The sequence below is a fragment of the Plecotus auritus genome, assembly GCF_963455305.1.
Source record: "Plecotus auritus genome assembly, chromosome: 3".
Classification (NCBI taxonomy): Eukaryota; Metazoa; Chordata; class Mammalia; order Chiroptera; family Vespertilionidae; genus Plecotus; species Plecotus auritus.
This window is the reverse complement of record NC_137772.1, coordinates 125,893,671-125,907,552: the sequence shown is the minus strand read 5'-3', so window position 1 is coordinate 125,907,552 and position 13,882 is coordinate 125,893,671. Positions and strand designations below refer to the sequence as shown.

The window sequence follows — 13,882 nt, the reverse complement described above, 5'->3', positions numbered from 1 at the left end:
CAGCCAGCTCAGAGTAAGGCCTTGAAGAAATGAACATGGCATCAATATCTGAGTCTGGGGGAGAGACACAATGGGGACAGAGAAGAAAGGGCCGGTCCCTCAGGACAGTATCACCAACACCATAGCTTTCTGACTGATGGTTTTCTGGGCCTCTCATGCACAGCCTTCTGCCACTCCACGGTCTGACACTGAGAGCTCTGGGCAGCCCAGCAGCTAGAAAATCTCCATTCCTAAGCTTTAAGATGACACTCAAGCCTGTATTGTCAGTCAATGATTCAACCAGGAAAATGGAAATATCTCCAACGACTGAAGGAAATAAACAAAGGAAACTGGTTTTACTGGTGTGAGGCCAATAGGGGATTGTGAAGCCACAGAGAGATTAGCACTAGCAGGAAGCCACCAGCACCTGTAGGCAGGGGGGACAAAGGGAGTGGGCATAGGGTGACCCTGTGGGAGCTGGGCCTTCCTGGTAGGTCCAGAGCCATGGAGGACCCTGGAGGACAGGGGAGGAAAGCCCTGGCATCTCCCTTCCCCCGTCTAGTCTTCTACCAGTGCCTCCTGTGCTAAACCTTGCTGGAAGCAGCTGAGCCAGATGTCCTGGTTATATGAGGGCACCCAGGCTGCAGGCTGGCACACTACTACCCTTGGGCCAAAGGAACTGTGTTGCCAGCCCACCCACCCCAGTCCCTCCCCAGTTCACCACCTGCTAGCAGGACATATTTGAATCATCCAGGTAATATTTTTTCTAGTCTACATAACCTGCCAGATTGCAAAGATGGAAACGGTAAGTTAGTTTAATTGCAACTCCCGATGTGTTTACACAGAAGGGCACGGTGGTTTCAGGGTACTAGTTACTCATGGCTCTGGCTTCCAAGTTCACCCCATGGAGAATGGCTATGGGGCCAAGGATAAGAGGATGAGCTTTATGACACTGGAGCTGACTTGAAAATTAGTCCTTGCCTGGACAAAATGGGGTTTTCTCCTCTCTTTCCCCAAATCCCAAACCTAACATCCCCACTTAGCAGCAGATGGAGGACCAGGGGAATGGCAGGCCTCCAACTCAGGAAGGGGTGTGTGGGGACAGAAAACCAAGACAGAAAGGACACTTTTCCCCTACCCCAGGCAAACAGGTCCAAGAGATGAAGTCTGGAGCCTGGTTTTATTCAGAGGCACAGTGCCTTACCCCTACTGTTGATAAAAGGTCTCATCAATCAGATTACTACTTCTCCCTTGTGGGAGAGATAAAAAGGTAATGCATAGAAGATCTTATCTTATGAGCCAGGGCAGGAATTAAAGAAAAGAAAGAGGAGTTATGCTTCCTCCCCCTTCACTCCAAACTGTGCAGCCTCAGCATTAAAGTTGAAGTCACTTGTGAAAGGAAAACCAAGGTATCTAGCTGGAGTATATTGAATGAGAGAACATAGAATCACTCATACCTCTGCAATGAGATATAGTCTCTAATTAACCTTTTGTTTACATTTATTTCCAGTTCCTTATATGACCCTATTTTTGATAAATATAATAAAAATGATCAAGCATATGTACAGTTTTATATTCTGTTTTTTAAAATTAACACTATATCATAAATATTTTAATCTCCAAGTATTCCTTTAAAATCCTACATTATAGTTTTATAGCAGTCCATCTAATGGTTGTTAAAAAATGTAGATGTAATTGTAAGGCTTTCTCTACATTGTAAAAATATGGTAGCACCTCTTCTATTGTCTTTTTAAATTAAATTAATTGCTGAAGCACCGTAGACCCTTTGAGCAGAAAGTCCATTTCATCCCCTCAAGATTCCCCTGCCTTCTCAACTCTCACCCAAGTTCTCCAAGAACACTTGAACCTTCCTTCTCCCAAGAGGACTCCAGATACCAAGCTAACAAAACTGGAGACCCAGCTGTCCAGCTATGCAGTTTCCTCTGCCTGCCACAAGGTGACAGAGTTGAAGAGTAGTCCTCTGCACTCTACTGGGCAGTAACCCTCCATCCATTCCAGGAGGTCCTTGCTGGTCCAGCCCCTTTGTAGTTTACATTTCCACCCCCAGTCATTGTTCTCTAAGACACAGCCACTGGCAAAGACTTGTGGGGTTTGAGGCAGTTCCCAAATCAGTCATATATTGTTCTGAAGTCAATCTCGCTATGAATTTGCAACTCGAGCCTTGACTCTCTTCCTCCAGAATAACTTTATTTCAGGGTCTTGTTCATTTCCCTGCCACTAGATTTTAGCTCCCCTTTTGTACCTGATAGATCTTTCTAAATTCAAATTTGGGGAAGCAGCAGTTGGACTGTTGACTCTGGGCTTCTTAGGCAAACCAATCTACTTCCTCTCCAGTTGACAACCCTGCAAATCAAAAAGTATGTTAGCTTTTGCTAGACCATTCAGGAAAACATGTTTTATGTCTTCTTTTTTTTGAAAATGGATGCTTTTTTTTTTTTTGAAAATGGATGCCTTTTTTTAAAAAAAATAAGAGACCAGTAACACTTTTTTTTTCAGATTGAAGATCTGCTTCACTGTGATTTTTCTATACCTATCCTGTCCTGAAACCCTAATATGCAAATCAACCGAACGGCAGAATGACTGGTGGAATGACCAGTTGCTATGATGCACACTGACCACCAGGGGGCAGGAGCTGCTCCCTGGTGGTCAGTGCGCTCTCACAGGGGGAGGACCACTCAGCCAGAAGCCGGGCTCATGGCTGGCGAGCACAGTGGCAATGGTGGGAACCTCTCCCGTCTCTGCGGCAGCACTAAGGAGCAGCGAGCAGGTGGGTGGTAAGGAGCGAGGGGTCCCGGACTGTGAGAGGGTGCAGGCTGGGCTAAGGGGAACCCCCCCTCCCCAGTGCATGAATTTCATGCACCGGGCCTCTAGTGTCTTAGTAAGCTAAAGTCTCACCTCCAAGCAATCCTGTGATCTAATCACTGCCCTTTTGCTGGACTTTAGGTTGTTGATATATTTTAAATATTATAATAAATAATGTTGACTTTGGGTTAAAAGATGGCAAATTGCCATTTGTTTATCCCCACTCCCTCCAGATATGCTATTGGGGTGGGGGGTGGGGAAGAAACAATAGAAGAAAATGTATTGCAGAGCTAGATACTGGGGAAACAAACCAAGGATAGAAAGGAAATGTTGAGACATTCTGATGTGATGATAACAAGAGCTATGTGGCTTTACTGTGTTCCCAGTGCAGTGCGATGCTTTTACATGCATCATGTCATTTAATGCACATAGCGACCCTGCGAGGTGGACAGGTGGAAGCTATAAAGTAGAGGGAACTGGACGATGGGAAGCAAGCACTACTTAGCCTTCTGTTCCACATAGGGAAAGAAGAGGAGGCTCTGCTAAGAAATCACTGGATGCATTTCCCCAACCAAGCCCAAGCTTCGGCTGGTCATGGGACAGTGGTGAGGGTGAGATGAGGAGTTGAAGGGCAGATACGTCAGGGAGCCGTGGATGCTCCCACAAAAACAGACTTTAGCTCCTAAAACCTCCAAGGGTTCAGCCTCCCCTGAGCTCCTTTGCGGGGGCAGAGGGGAGAAGGGGATGCAGACCCTGCCGCATCCAGTCTAGACTCCAGTAGGGCAGGGGCTGGACAAAGGAACTGGTTGGGAAGAGCATTGCTGTGTTGTCTGCCCAGGGTTCTCGTTGGAATTACTTCCAGAGCCCACTCTACCCGCCGGCGGCACCAGGACCTCCTGCCACACTGTTTCCCTTGCCCAAACCAGGGGAACACCTCTTGGACTAGGCTTTTCTTTTCTCCCAATGAGCCATGGGATAAAAATTTCAGGACTCATAGACCAATTCAAGCTTTTCATGATTCTGTTTTTACTGCTTCTTTATTTTCAGTCCAAAGCAATATTAAACAACGGTTGGCTGTCCCCACACTGGCTCAGCCCCCTGCTGGAGGCAGAGCTTCCTACCCCAAAGGTCCCGTTCACCCACCTATAGGGCTGTATAGACAGAGTTGCTGGCAACTAAATGATTGCCTCAAAGTGGGGAGATGTTTTTACCCCTTTTATAACCTATCCCAGGGCACAAATGATTGGCAGTGGTGAGATCACGTCATTATTCCAGTGCCCAGTTGGGGCAGCCTAGTGGACAAATCCCGTTCTGTTCTTTAGAAGAAACATTATGCAGCTGGCTGGTGACACTTTTGAACAGGAATTTTGTAATCATCACATGTGCAACTTATCTCCTTGAAAAAGGCATACATAAACCTTGGCCTAATATATTTATTAGCTATTCTTTCTTAGTTTTATCTCCACTGCAAAACAGAGGGAAAATTCTTATTTTGTTGATGGGAGGAGGAATTTCAGGCTTATAAATAGGAACTTTTCAAGCATATTAACAATGCATCCTGGGGCAAGAACAGCCTCTGCTGCCTGCAACTATACAGGATGTCAGTTGTTGGGGGAGAGTGTCCATGATGTGTGACATACTCACAAAAACAATTACTGAATATTTGTGGAGAGTTAATTAGCACCTTGAAGGAAGGAAAGCATCCCAAGCAATCAAAATAAATGCCTGCCTCCATCTAGAATGTTTTTGCAAGAAGAACAGTTAGCGCCTCTCCTATCTTTGAACCCCTGCACATAGAAAGTGCTCAGTAAACAGAATCATGTTGTTATTGTCTACTAAATTAATTTGTATACTCGGGTCTCTTTTATTCTTTTATCATACTACTTTGATGTAGTGAAACATATTTTAATATATACTAGTGGCCTGGTGCATGAAATTTGTGCACGGGGGCGGGGGGTGTTCCCTCAGCCCAGTCTGCACCCTCTCCAATCGGACATCCCTTGTGCAATCTGGGACCACTGGCTCCTAACCGCTAACTTGCCTGCTGGCCTGATCCCCCTAACTGCTCTCCCCTGCTGGCCTGATCCCCCTCACTGCTCTCCCCTGCCAGCCTGATCGCCAATAACCACCTCTGTCTCGGCCTTGCCACCATGGCTTTGTCCTAAAAGACATCCAGAAGGTCGTCTGGAAGTTGTTCAGTCTAATTAGCATATTACTCTTTTATTAGTATAGATTATATATATATATATATATATATTATATATATATATGAGAAAATTCAGTGTCAATTTTTATGACTTTGCTACAAATGCTGAACAGTGATTAATTTGAATGAAGTTATATATAGCATGGTTGTTTTAGTATTTGTCAAGGTAGAAAAACTGGTTCACATGGAAGCCACCCCCCACTTCCTTTGTTCTCCAAATGCATACCAATGATAGGCAAAACATCTTTTAAACACTGCTGAAATGCATAACCATCTCAACATCAAGATAAGCATGTCTTCAAACCAGAACCAGATACAAACATAAAGATATTATCATATAAAGCCATAGGTGTACCAGGCAGCCATATCATTGTCTGTGTAAATGGCTTCCCCTGGGGTAGAGCTTTCATGGGACCAGGAGGCCAAAAGTGCTCCACAGAGGACAGTATCTGGACCAGGTTGTTAATAAAACAGCCAATAGGAGCTGTGAAAAGATTTAGAACACTGTTCAGACTGTGCTTGGCATTGAGTGGCATATCTGCCAGAGTAAACATTTGTCATTTGTGACTACTTAATATTTTGACCACCTTCCTCACATGGTGACAATTCTCTATATTAAGTCTTGCTTTCCCAAAGGGGAAGCCAGAAAATGTGCATTCCTGGAATTCCCTGGAGCTAGGCTGCAGACACACTCCTCTTCCATGCCAATCAGATGAGTCTCCATGAGGGCGTGGACTTGATCGTGAGCAATGTGTCATGTCCTGCAAAATTCATAGGTTGAAACCCTAACCATCAAAGTGACTTGTTTGGAAATAGGGGCTTAAAGGAGGCAATTAAGGAGGTTATAAGGTGGGATCTTAATCCAATAGGACGGGTGTCCTTATAAGAAAAGGAAGAGACACCAGGGATGTCTGAGCACAGAGAAAAGGTCATGTGAGGACACAGGGAGAAGGAGGCCATCTGCGAGCTAAGGAGAGAGGCCTTAGGGGAAACCCACCCCGCTGACCCCTTGATATTAGGTGGCCCGAACTGTGAGAAATATATTTCTGTTGATTGAGGCCCCAGTCTGTGTCCTATGTCAGCAGAGCTGACTAGCACCCAAGGTGACACAGCATCCCACATGTGGCAGAGGCATCTCTCCCTTCAGGAGCTGGCAGTAGGGGAGGTGCTGGTATCAGTTCTGAAGGTCATCAGGAAGAAGTGAAGGTGGTGCTGCTGTTAGCATAGCACCTGCGATGTTGTTGGGCATTGCTCCTAGTCATGTAGTGCCAGAGCTTAGCATTCTAGCCCTGCCCAAACCCTCCAGTTAGCCCATATCTATATATATAAAAGCCTAAGTGACTGAACCACCGAACAACCAGTCGCTATGATGCACACTGACCACTAAGGGGCAGACACTCAATGCAGGAACTGCCCCCTCATGGTCAGTGTGCTCCCACAGTGGGAGCGCCACTCAGCTGAACAACGGGCGCCAGACACAGGGCTCATGGCTGGCCACCACAGCCCAGAGATCACATTGGAGCGGCAGCGAGCCTACGAAGTGGTGGCATCAGCAGCAGGTGCAGCGGGGCCAGGATGAGCAGGAGTGGCAGGCAGCGTTAGAGTGCTGGTTTCTGCCCGATCCCCTCAGGCTATGCCACGGGACCCCACCAGGGCATGAATCCCTACACCAGGCCTCTAGTCCTTTAATAAATACATTTTTCAGTTTAAACATGTCATTTGCAACTAGTAATCCTAATCAATAAAGAGATTTTTCTGGAGAAGATAGTGTTGGAGGAAACCTGATTATAGTGACTTAAGCATGAGCAATGTTTGTCATGTACCATGTAGTCTTGAGGTGGGCAGTCCAGGGTGGACGATTCACCCTGCTCTGTTGTCCTTACTGTGTGGCTTTGTCCTCAATGTCTTCTACATCAGGGTCAGCAAACTCTTTCTAAAGGGGCCAGAGAGTGGTGGTGGCCCAAAGGTCTTTGTCATAGCTGCTCCACCCTGCCATCTTCGCACAAAAGCAGACACAGATTATGTAAAATGGGCATAGCTGTGTTCCAATAAAAGGTGGTTCACAAAAACAGGCAGCAGCTGGAATTCAGCCCATGGGCCGCAGTTTGCTCATCTCCTATTCTACATCCACACTTCAGGAAGGAGGAGGAGGGCTTATGGCTTATTGGCCAGAGCTGTCATGGACTGCCCCTCACTGCAAAGGCAGGTGGATGATGGAGCATTTTTAGTATGTACGGCCTTCAGAGCAGGGCTTCCCAAATGTTTTCAAGCCTTGTCACACAGAGAAGATGATACTGTGCAGCATGTAGGGGTGAGTGGTTGATGCTACCTACTGCAGAACAATGTGCCCAGGGGCAGTGGCTACCCCAAGACCCACCTGCTGGCTCAGGGCTGGCGGGAGCAACCTCTCCGGCATACCTGTGACACATTTGTATTCTGTGGCTCTACGCTCCGCTCTGGAGAAACATGTGCAAGAAGGAAGGCTGCAGGGCCCCGCAGATGCCCCGATGTGTGCACAGACTCAGGAGCTGTATCTACAATAATTTATTAAATGGAAACTCCCAGACAGAATAGGAAACCTGGTTTTAATCAAATATCTATTCTAAATTTTGATTGCAAATATCTCTACAAATAGGACAATCTTAAAATGTTTTCAGAACATGGTGTGATGCTTATTCTGGTGCTTACCAGGAAGTAGAGTTGACTCTTCAAATTGTAGTTTATTCATCAGAAATAAGGGGCTTTTTTTGTATTCCAGGAGTGGCTGTGACAAGACAACCCAGCACTGACCAAAACCACAAATCTCCATATTTTTGGACCAGTGTGGATTCTAAAAATAATTCCAAACCCTAAAAGCCTTCTCTCTGCCTAGGCGCAGCTCCTGTTTTCTCTGATCCCTCTATGTCCTGTCCGTCCTTTTGTACTCAAGTCCCTGGCTCTGTTTGTCCTTTGGTTTCCTCCCTGTTACTGAGACACAAGGTGTGCCCCAGAGCTGCCTTGGCCATAACTGGAGAGATGTTTCCTGACATGCTTTTGAACTTTTCTGTGTGCCTGCCTGGTATTTGCCAGTGGTTGCAGACAACCGGCTATTTGCTAAATGGTTCTTCAACCAGAAAGATGAGTATTGTTTATTTAACAAGAAGCCAGGAAGTGGGTAGCACTGGAGTTGGTTTGGCAACTCAATAACATCACCAAGGACCAGACTCTTTCTGCTGTCCTCGGTAGGACAGGTATGTTTTCCTCTGTGGACACAGCATTAGCTTCTTGTCACACTGTCCAAAGCATGAAGGAAGAGGGGTCAGAAGTTTTCTCTTCCTTCACCGCTTTAATATAAGAGGAGAAACTCCCACTGTGTTTCCCCATACATCTCAGGCAGCATGGGCCACGTGCATGACCTTGGATTAAGTAATGGCAAGGAGAGAGACTGGCAAGAATGGCTCTTAGACCAATCATGATTCACCCCCCATGAATGAGCACGCCACTGACTAGACAATGGGGTTCCATGAGCAAGAAAGGAGGGATGGTTACTGGTTAGGTAACCAACAGCCCCATCATCTCTCCTTCAGAGCTATGAGTCACCTTCCTTAATGCCTTTTCCTTACAGGTGGACCAAGCTTCCTGAGGGCAGTAGAGGTCCTGCCTTCTCTGTCCTTATTGTCCCCTCTTGGACTCCTGTCCCAAGGGAGGCTAAATAGAAGTTTTAAAAAATATGTGTTCCTTTTGGAATGCTATCCAGCAATAAAAAAGACAAAGTACAGATATACGAAACAACATGAATGAATACCACCAATAATGTTATGTTGAGTACATCCTGCATGATCCCACTTATAGGAATATCCGGAACAAGTAAAGATACTTTAAGATGAAAAAGGTCAGAACAGTGATTACCACTAGGTGTGTGGGGATTACCTGAGAGGGGACAAAAGAAGCTTTCTGGGAGAAGGAAAATGTCCTATTTTGTGATAAAGTGTGGATTAGAAGAGCAAATCATTTGTCAAAAGTGTCCTAGAAGCTGCATTCATTCTAGTACATTTGACCTAAGTAACTGAGTGGGGAGAGATGACACAAGAATGGCAGAATGTTGCTAATTATTGGAGCTGGTTGACAGGACTATGAGGTTCATTATCTTTATTCTGTTTCTTTTACACATTGAGTTTTTAAAATAAAATAAAAAGTATTTTCTTCTATCTCCTTCATTCCAACTTGATCTTTAGTGTATATCTCCTCTTTCTGAGACTTTTCTCCAGAAAGGGGCCTGGTCAGCTCCTTTGCTGCCCCTGTGAGTGTCGGGGCGGCTGGGCCAAGGCCCAGGTACAGGCTCTGCCTCCACCACACCATGAACCTTGTCTTTGCAATTTGTAATCTTTGAGCTCCTTGAAATAGAGATGGCCACTTCCCTGAGTGCCTAGCCTCTAGTACAGAAAGCCCTGGTGAGTGTGGATGCTCACCCAATGTTTGTGAATGAATAATTTAATGGAAGAGTTGACTCTTCAAATGGTCATAATAGGCTGTAAACTTTTCAAAAAATAAGTGTATTATAGACAGAACCCAATTTATAAATGAATTGTACTCCAGATATTGAGTTATTAACTGGACTTTTTTTTCTTATCCTATCTAATAAAAGAGAAACATGCAAATTGATGGTACCTCTGCTACGCCCACAAGCCACGCCCACCAGCCAATCAGGAGCAAGTATGCAAATTAACCCAACAAATATGATGGCTGCCACAGAACTGGAGCAAGCCGGAGGCTTGGGTTGCCCTCAGTGATGGAGGAAGCCAAGCTTCCTGCCTGCCCTGGCCTGCCCTGACCTCCAGTCAAGGCTACAAAGTTTCCATTATAGAAGATAAATAAATCCCAGATCCCAGGGCCTCCGCTTGTATCGCCGGGGGGCGTGGCCAGCCTGCAAACTACTACAGGCTCCTTGCCCAGGCTGCCCCACACCCCAAGGGAACCCCCACCCTGATCTGGGACACCCTTCAGGGCAAACCAGCCAACCCCCATCCGTTTACCAGGCCTCTATCCTATCTAATAAAAGAGTAATATGCAAATTGACCATCACTCCAACACACAAGATGGCTGCCCCCATGTGGTCAAAGATGGCTGCCCCCATGTGGACACAAGATGGCCACCACAAGATGGCCAGCAGGGGAGGGCAGTTGAGAGGGACCAGCCTGCAAGGGAGGGCAGTTGTGGGTGATCAGGCCAGCAGGGGAGGGCAGTTAGGGGTGACCAGGCATGCAAGGGAGGACAGTTAGGGGCAATCAGGCTGGCAGGGGAGCAGTTAGGCATCAATCAGGCTGACATGGGAGTGGTTAGGGGATGATCAGGCTGGCAGGCAGAAGCAGTTAGGGGCAATCAGGCAGGCAGGCAGGCGAGCAGTTGGGAGCCAGCAGTCCTGGATTGTGAGAGGGATCCCAGATTGGAGAGGGTGCAGGCTGGGCTGAGGGACACCCCCCCCCCCATGCACGAATTTTGTGCATTGGGCCTCTAGTTGTGATATAATCGACATGTGATATTATATTCAGGTTTACAAAATAATGACTCGAATCCTCTCAGTCCGACATCTTGGTGAGGCAGCAGCAGAGCCCTGCTCTCTGAGTTTCCCTGTGCTTCCGCGGATGACAAGAAAAAGAAAGATGCTGGAAAGTTGGCCAAGAAAGACAAGACCCTGTGAATAAGTTGGGGGTCAAGGCCAAAAAGAAGAAGTGGTCCAAAGGCAAAGTTCAGGTCAAGCTCAATAACCTAATCTTATTTGACAAAGCCACATATGATAAGCTCTGTAAGGAAGTTCTCAACTACAAGCTTACAACCCCAGCTGTGCTCTCGGAGAGAATGAAGATTTTTTTTTTCTTTATTTCTTTTTTAAAAATTTTTTATTTTTTTTATTGTTTGAAGTCTTACAAATAGTAGTACATATGTCTCCTTTTTTTTTTTCCCCCATTGACCTCCCCCCCCACCCGGCCTCCCCTACCCCCCAGTACATGCCTTTACCTGCCCACCCCCCTAGTGTCTTGTATCCATTGGTTATGCTTATATGCATGCGTACAAGTCCTTTGGTTGATCTCTTACAGCACCCTCCCCCCCCGCAACCTCCCCTGCCTTCCCGCTGTAGTTTGACAGTGTGTTCAATGCTTCTTTGCCTCTGTATCTATTTTTTTTCCCTGTTTCTCTCCTTTAAAAAATCTTACCTCTGCAGACTTGAAATAAACATATAATAACAAAAAAATGTTTGAGTCCCAATTTCCATGTCCAACAGTTCTGAGTCACCATTTCAATGTCAAACAGTTCCTTATGTGTACATGTCAGCAATGATATCTGGATGGTGGGCACATGGTGGTAATGCAGGTCCGACCCTCTCTGGTTTGGTCCTAGGCAATCTGCTGCGATGCACAGCTGCTGATGCTAGCATGGCAAGGCGTCATCAGCGTCTTCCATCTCTGGACTGTTTCTCCTCATGTCTTCGTGGTTGGAGCAGACCTGTCAATTCCTCTCTGTTGCAGGAATCCACATGGTCTTGGAGTTGTTTTCTGAAAATATACAAACATATTCTCGACCAAAAGTTAATAAAGGAATCTTTTCTATATAATTGATTTGGGATCCTTTTTATTTTTGCCCAAATGATTTTCCTTTGTCTTATTTAGACACCAAGTGTGTTTTTCATGGGTGTCTTGCTGTTAGCATTACAAATGAAAATTAATTTTGTAAAGTAAAAATTTTCTAGATGTAATTTACTTATAGGATATTTTTCCTTACATGATATTACCCTACTATCCCCCCTGTTTTTTATTAATGGAGGCTTTTGTAAATTTTATAATGCAGTCTTGATAACTTTAAATTTTAATTTTTTGCACAAAAATATGACTGCTTTAGTTTCATTGCATGTTCAGGAATTTTACCATGAGATGAACTACCAATAGAAATTTTACCACTTTAGGAACAGCTTTTTGTCCAGTACAATTAAATTTTCTTGAATATTCACTTATTTCAATTAGCCTATTTAAATTAATCTGAAAACTTGATTATTATTTTACTGTCAAATTTAATACTCTACCAACAATCTTAGTTTACCCTGTAAATATTAGTGGAAAGGATTATTTGCATTCTTGAGTAGGCCCTGAGCATTCCTGGTGCTAGGCTGGATTTAGATATAGGGCAGCTGCTGTCGGCCAAGTCTCTGTCTGTTACCTAGGTCCCAATCTGAGCTGGGCCAAGTCACTGTCTGTCACCTGTGTCCCGATCTGAGCTGGGCGTGGGAAGCAAAGCAGCCATGGGGGCAGGAGACCTCCCTCAGATGGGGTGAGGGTTCAGGCCCCTGCAAGGTTGGGGGAGTGAGGGTCTGTGCCCCACCTCTGTTGACCCCTAAGTTCTCTCCTGATGGCCCCTCTGCGACTGTGCCTGTCTTAGGTTGTTCCTTCCCTGAGGAATCTTACCCGTCTCTGGCTAACCAGTCATCCTCCGGGGCCAAGCAGGGTGATGTGAGGTTCAGTTCTGTCTCATTGGTAGCCTATGCCCCCGTGGCCTCCACGCCCAGCACCTGCCTTGGGATCCCCTGGCCTGCTGGCGGGGTCCCAGCACTGATCACATATCTCGGGGAACTCAGGTTTCTTCTCCAGGGAGGGCCCAGCTCACACAATTGGGCGAGAGACAGATCCATGGTACCAGCCACAACAAGGCTTCAAGCTCAGCATGAACAGAAAGCTCAGGCAACAGCTGAGGGCAATTGGATTGTGAGAAGAGGGTCCCTCTTGGCACAAAAGGCAAGAGGGGCCAATATAGAATGCTCAAGTGCCTTCCCAGCGCCTTAATTCCTTCTGAAAGGGATTAAATCCTTTCATGTCCTTTTTTTTTTAAAATTGCTGCCAAACATTCAAAGAATTAGTTTGTAAGTTTGTTTGGGATAATTGTACAATATGCTGTTGTAAAATATCTAAAATTATAATGACATTGTGGAATAATATCATGTAAGGATATTCTTTGCTCTAGGCCATGGCAATTCAATTTCAAACTGGCTGTCAATTTCTTTTTGTAACTTTATATAAACTTTGTCAGGGAGGCAAAAACACAAATTACTTACTTTAGTTCAAGAGGCCAAATATATTGACTTTCAATTACAATCCTACGACTTTTGAAGGAAACTTCTTTTTGTTTCCTTCCAAAATAATTTTCGGGCTACAGAGTTTCATTTAAAAAATCTTTGTCACATGAAACAATTTCTCTTACGGTTATAGTGACCACTAGTATGGATTAGATTTAATATTTTATTTTTTTATAATTAAAAAAAATTTTTTTTAATTGTTATTTTTTACAGAATGAAGATTCTTGTTCCCTGGCCAGGGCAGCCATTCAGGAACTCCTCAGTAAAGGACTTATTAAACCAGTTTCAAAGCACAGAGCTCAAGTAATTTAACCAGAAACACCAAAGGTGGAGATGCCCTAGCTGTTGGAGAAGATACATGAACAACAGGTCTTACCAGCTGAACATTTTGAAAAATGAAACTTCATTAAATAAATAAAAAACAAAATAATGATTCAAAATTTTTTACACTGCTAAATGATCATCACAATAAGTATAGTTACCATCCATCACCATACAAAATTACAAAAATTTTTTTGGATTTATTGATGAATTTCTCCTGAGTGGTAAAGTTTCCAGATCAGCTACAAAGATGGTGGCCTACTACTAATCATAACACGTAACATTGTCACCATGAAAAATGCTTCTTTGGTGCCCTATACTTTTCATTACTAAGGGTGGTTGCAGAATTTCTATCCAGAAAAGGGCTTGAAGGCCTTGTCTAGAAGCAGCATTTGTTTTTGCTTAGGTTGCAGTCTAAGTGGCTCATGTTGAATGTTGAATGAACACACTGATGT

General features: G+C 44.9%; 1 pseudogene across 1 annotated transcript; it reads left to right on the top strand.

Annotated features, from left to right (window-relative positions):
* The first annotated feature begins 6,494 nt into the window (after positions 1-6,494).
* On the top strand, positions 6,495-13,468 carry LOC308244166 (small ribosomal subunit protein eS25-like; annotated as a pseudogene). The gene is made up of 3 exons: positions 6,495-6,567; positions 10,585-10,843; positions 13,320-13,468. The product of its transcript is annotated as a small ribosomal subunit protein eS25-like (transcript).
* Positions 13,469-13,882: the final 414 nt, after the last annotated feature.